Genomic DNA, 6,396 nt, shown 5'->3' on the forward strand with positions numbered 1-6,396 from the left:
ACAGGTCCTCTTTATTGGGGGGGGTCAATCTGTGTGTGCTGGTGTACACTGTAAGCGGTAACAAGATGTTACCGCAATCTCCTTGCACACGATCGGTGTGTGAGGAGGAGAACCCGGTAACATCTCGTTACTGCTCTATGTTTACATTTAGTGATCGGCTGTGAAAGGATCACAGCTGATCACATGATAAACAGCTGGCGGCCAATGGCTGTTTACCAGCATCATGATGAGCAGCGTTCCCGGGAACATGCCGCCACCGACATGCACAGCAGCGCTCGCGATCATGCGCCGTGCAAAGTAGGGCGGTACCATCTGTGATCGGCCATGACTTCATCACGGCCGATCACGTGGTAAACAGCCACGCCCAATGGCTGTTCACCCCCCTCAGTGGCAAGCAGTGTCTCCGTGACACACCGCCACCGAAGGTACAGGGCTGCGCGCACACGATCGCTTGCATGCCCTGTTTAAATGGATGGATGTCATATGACGCCCGCCCAGAACAAGAGCCGTGCTGCCTGGCCATCAAGCGGTTAAACTATTGTTACCCTCTACTTTTACCAGGTATCACAGCACTGGTCCTGTTTTGGGTTGAGTTACATCCATCGTCATTCAACCCAAATTCCAGTGAGCTTAGGGAACCATTGGCATACCACCTGGAATGCCTCATAAAGCTAGCCTGGTTTAATCTGAAAATTATGCAGAAATTATGAGAAAAACACACTTGGTGCATCATACAGGGCCACTCATAACTGTATGGCTGAAATTTGGCTAAAAAAAATGTTTTCCCCTACAACTTTAGTTACATTACTTACCTATAATGAAGTACGTCCCATGATTAGCAGACTGCTGCAGTTTGAGCCCGGAAACCCAAAGCTGTTAACACCAACCACGAAGAAGAAGAAGTTCAGCAGCATGAAGAGGACAGGACAACCCTCCAGTTAAAAATTCTACAGAATCCACAACTTGCAAACTTGGGATATACTTCATACTACAGCTTTAAGTAAAACTAGCTCTGGGGAACAAAAAATATACAATGTATTGAAAAGAAGTAGTGGAATTTTTAGATTCCACAAGTTTTATATAGGTCTCCTTTTGCTCATGTCACAGTCAAACACATGCTTTTCACACTTCCTCATGCTTATTTGGTACAAAGTGTAGCTTTCCACAAATTAGAGCAGTCATGACAAAGTATTGTATGTTTATTACCTAGGTCTCTACAAACCAGGTTATTAGTAGCAACTAAACTGGTTGCTAAGTTTTTATGGTAAAAGAGGAACCTAATGGGATCTCTCCAAAACCAATCAATCGCTCTAGACAGACATGGAGATCTTGCATTCTTACACTGAGGGTTAAAGGTCCAGTACATGCTAAAGCATTTTGCTTGCAATTCTTGCATCCAAATTGTCTGTTTTCTTCAAGGATGTTTATTTGAAGTTATATTCTGTTTTATATACTGCACCCGCATCAGGGTATACAGTGGGGACGGAGAGTATTCAGACCCCCTTAAATGTTTCACTCTTTGTTATATTGCAGCCATTTGCTAAAATCATTTAAGTTCATTTTTTTCCTCATTATTGTACACACAGCACCCCATATTGACATAAAAACACAGAATTGTTGACATTTTTGCAGATTCATTAAAAAAGAAAAACTGAAAAATCACATGGTCCTAAGTATTTAGACCCTTTGCTCAGTATTTAGTAGAAGCATCCTTTTGATCTAATACAGCCATGAGTCTTTTTGGGAAAAATGCAACAAGTTTTTTCACACCTGGATTTGGGGATCCTCTGCCATTCCTCCTTGCAGATCCTCTCCAGTTCTGTCAGGTTGGATGGTAAACGTTGGTGGACAGCCATTTTTAGGTCTCTCCAGAGATGTTCAATTGGGTTTAAGTCAGGGCTCTGGCTGGGCCATTCAAGAACAGTCACAGAGTTGTTTTGAAGCCACTCCTTCGTTATTTTAGCTGTGTGCTTAGGGTCATTGTCTTGTTGGTAGGTAAACCTTCGGCCCAGTCTGAGGTCCTGAGCACTCTGGAGAAGGTTTTCGTCCAGGATATCCCTGTACTTGGCCGCATTTATCTTTCTTCGATTGCAACCAGTCATCCTGACGCTGCAGCTGAAAAACACCCCCACAGCATGATGCTGCCACCACCATGCTTCAGTGTTGGGACTGTATTGATCAGGTGATTAGCAGTTCCTGGTTTTCTCCACACATGCCAATTAGAATTAAGGCCAAAAAGTTCTATCTTGGTCTCATCAGACCAGAAAATCTTATTTCTCACCATCTTGGAGTCCTTAAGGTATTTTTTTTTTAGCAAACTCCATGCGGGCTTTCATGTGTCTTGCACTGAGGAGAGTAAATGAGTAGTGAGTAAATGAGATTATAGATATGAATCCAAAAGCGTTTCACCTTGGGGCAAGACCACCATGTGTGTAATACTGTACCCTTCATCCCACATCCTCGAAAACATACAGGGGAAACTCCTGGGGCATACGCTGCTATTCTCGTGGGGACCATGTACCATCTCATTAGTACCTTGTAGTTGGCTTCGATCAAGGAGGTGTTTATGTATGATCCCGATGCCCACCGTACCATTTTAGACCATTCATCCATTTCAAAAGTTTTGCCTAGATCTTGTTCCCATTTCGTCATGTAGAACAATTTCTCTGACTTAGAAGTCAGTACTGTATAAAATTTAGAAATCTGCCCAGTGTGCTTATCAAAAGTCCTACACGAACGCTCCATTGGTGTGGAAGTCGTAATATCAGATGTTCGATGTAGAGTTTTAAAAAAATGAGCCATTTAAACATAATGAAAGAATTCAGAGTTTGGAAGTTGATATTTGTCACGTAGGGTGTCCTTGGATAGGATCTCTCTGTGGTCACAAAGATCGGCTATTCGCTGTAAACCTTTATTAGTCCACTAAGCAAATGTGTGGGGATGGAGACCTGGAGTGAATGTTGGGTTAAGGACCAAGGTGGCCATAGGAGTATGCAGTGATTTAAAGCAATAGGGCTTTACAAGTCTGTCCCACAAATGTAATGAGAATGATAGTGTCAGGCACATCATGACCGGCCTATCTTTTGGTTGCAGCCACATTAAATGACTAATTGGCCTTGTTGGATATAAGGAGGATTCCAGTTTCATCCATATTGGTGGTGGTAATGAGGAGTGGAACCATATAAATTGAGCCAGTTGTGCCGTTCGGTAGTATGTAGCTAGATCCGGGACCCCCAGATCACTCCTTGACTTTGGTGTGTATAAGGTGCGTTTATTCACTCGAGGTTTCTTTTTTCCCCCCAGATAAACTTCAAAACCTCATTTTGAAATTTATGTAAGTCAGGCATGGAAATCTGGACAGGCAATGTTCTGAACAAGTATAATAACCTGGGCAATAGATTCATTTTTATTGTGTACAGCCTGCCGAACCATGACGGTGGATTGCGTTCCCATTGATAAAGGTCTGCCATCATCTTTTTATATAAAAGGGGGATAGCTTGTCACATATAACTTGTCTATAGTGGGAGTCAGAGAAATGCCTAAATATGGGAGGGCCTTTGTCTGCCATTTGAAGGGGAATGAGTTCTGTAATTGCGTGACTGTGTTTGCCTCTAGTTTTAGTATGGCTAATAGTGAGGCCCGAGACAATGGAGAAATGGCGCATTACGCGAAAAAGAATTGGGAGTGACGTGACCGGAGCAGTGAGTAGTAAAAGGATATAATCTGCAGTGTATCCCTTTGATGTTGGGGTGATTCTTAAGATTGATGGCCAGGGGCTCAGTTTTTCTTTTTTAATAAATCTGCAAAAATGTCAACAATTCTGTGTTTTTATGTCAATATGGGGTGCTGTGTGTACATTGCTAAAATCATTTAAGTTCATTTTTTTCCTCAAATGGCTGCAATATAACAAAGAGTGAAAAATTTAAGGGGGTCTGAATGCTTTCTGTCCCCACTGTATATAGATCAGTTTTTTTTTTTTGTACAAATCATGGTAAAGGCCTCATTTGTAAGGTCCACTTTTTCTGACAGAAGACAGGAAACACCTAAGCTATTGAACTAGCTGTATTCAGAGAACTTAAGAAAATAGGCCATACAGGAAGAGGAGAAAAGAGCAAGGTCATGTTGACTACCAACTGCCTCTACTTCATTCAGTAATATAAAAAAATGCTATTAAGAAATAATTCTGTTCCAAATAAAAATTTTCATGGTTTACATGCATCACCTACTGCCGTGCCTTTCTCCTTTCTACATAAGCTTAGGGCAGCAAACAAATGTAGTAAGTCATAGGTTAATGACCGCTTAGTAACACCAGATTCCTGATCGTTAAAAAAATGTCCACCAATTGTTCAATAAAAAGGGTCTTGAAATTACTTTAGCATTTCATGACTGGAGACAAATATATTTTTATACACTCACCGGCCACTTTATTAGGTACACCTGTTCAATTGCTTGGTAATTGGTGAAGATGACTTGCTGATGTTCAAACTAAGCATCAGAATGGGGTGGAAAGGGGATTTAAAGTGGGATTCCAGCCGTAAAAAAAAAAATTAAAAGTCAGCAGCTACAAACACTGTAGCTGCTGACTTTAAATAAGTACTTATCTGTCCTGGGTGCCCGCGATGTCGGCCGCTTGAGGCCGACCCGTCCCTCGGCTCCCGGGTCCCGGCACTGCCATCCTAGGTAAGGGAAACAGGCAGTGGAGCCTTGCGGCTTCACTGCCAGTTTCCTACTGCGCACACCCGAGCGGCGCGGCGCTCTGTGAGTGGCCCCGTGATGTTCTGGGAACACACACAGTTCCCAGAAGACAACGGGGCCGCTCACCGAGGAGCAGAACACGCCACGGATAAGGAAGAGGCAGATTAGGAAGACTGCCTAGCAACAAGGGTTTAGGGAAGTTTAAAAATGTTTTTTTTTTCAAATGTTTTTTTTTAATTTTTTTTAGGATTTTTGATTTTTTTTTTTTTTTTCAGGGTGGCCCTCCATTTTAAAGTGGTTGTAAACCCTATTTTTAAACTTTATGCTACAGGTAAGTCTATATTAAGGCTTACCTGTAGCTAACCAGGATATCGTCTAAACTTGCACAGTTTAGGAGATGTCCCCTGCACGTGCGGATGACATCGGCACATGCGCACTAGAGCAAACTGACGCAATGGCACCTATGTGCCGCTGCATCAGTCTGCATGCCATTACCGGCTTCTACCACGCATCCGCGGGAGTGACGTCATCGCGGCTTCAGCCAATCACAGCGCCGGAGCCGCGATACCCGGAAGTAACTCCGGGACGACATGTCAGCGACCGGAGGGGGAGACGAGAACGGCTTCGGGGACTTCAATCTGAGGTAAGTAATACATAATGAGCTAGTATGTTATGCATACTAGCTCATTGTGCTTTTGTCTTGCAGGTTGTCTTTTTTTTTTTTTTTTTTTTTTTTTTTTTTTTTAGAAGAGTTTACTTCCTCTTTAAGTGACTTTGAGGCTGGGTTCACACTAGAACACGTAAAAGCTCACAGCATTAGTCCAATGTGTCTCCAATCACTGTTTCATGTTAGCTGAATTCGGACCTGAAACTGACCAAAAGACACACAGGGCTCCTGTACAATTCGCCCTGGAGCCACTGCGGAGATATGTGAACCAGCTCCATAGAGAGACAGTCATAATCTCCTGCTATTCGAATTGAATGTGGGGAAACCTCTGCATCCAATTCGCATAGGTGTGAACCCAGTCTCAATGTGGCATGGTTGTGGTGCCAGACTGGCTGGCCTGAGTATTTCAAAAACTGCTGATCTACTGAGATTTTCACGCACAACCATCTCTAGCCACTTCCCATCCAGGCCAATTCTGACACTTCACTCCTACATGTAAAAATCTCCTTTTTTTTGCTAGAAAATTACTTAGAACCCCCAAACATTATATAATATATTTTTTAGCAGAGGCCCCAATAGAATAAAGTGGTGGGTGTTGCAATTTTTTTTACGTCACACAGTATTTGTGCAGCATTTTTTTAAAGGTAGTTTTTTGGAAAAAAACACTTTCATGAATTAAAAAAAACAAAACGCTAAAGTTAGCCCAATTTTTTTGTATGGTGTGAAAGATATTACGCCAAGTAAATGGATACCTAACATCTCACACTTTAATATTGCATCTGCTTGTGGAATGGCGGCAAACTACAGTGCTTAAAATTTTCCATAGGCAACACTTCAAACACAGGTTACCAGTTTAGAGTTGTAAAGGAGGTCTGGTGCTAGAAATATTGCTCTCGCTCTGATGTTCGCGACCATACTTCACATGTGTGGCGCGATCACCGTTTACATATGCATGCAGGAGTAACGTATGTGTTTTTTTTAAATTTTGGATTAACTTTATTCCTATCACAAGGGATGAACAACATCCCTTGTGA

This window comes from Aquarana catesbeiana, linkage group LG02 (assembly GCF_042186555.1).
Source record: "Aquarana catesbeiana isolate 2022-GZ linkage group LG02, ASM4218655v1, whole genome shotgun sequence".
Lineage (NCBI taxonomy): Eukaryota > Metazoa > Chordata > Amphibia > Anura > Ranidae > Aquarana > Aquarana catesbeiana.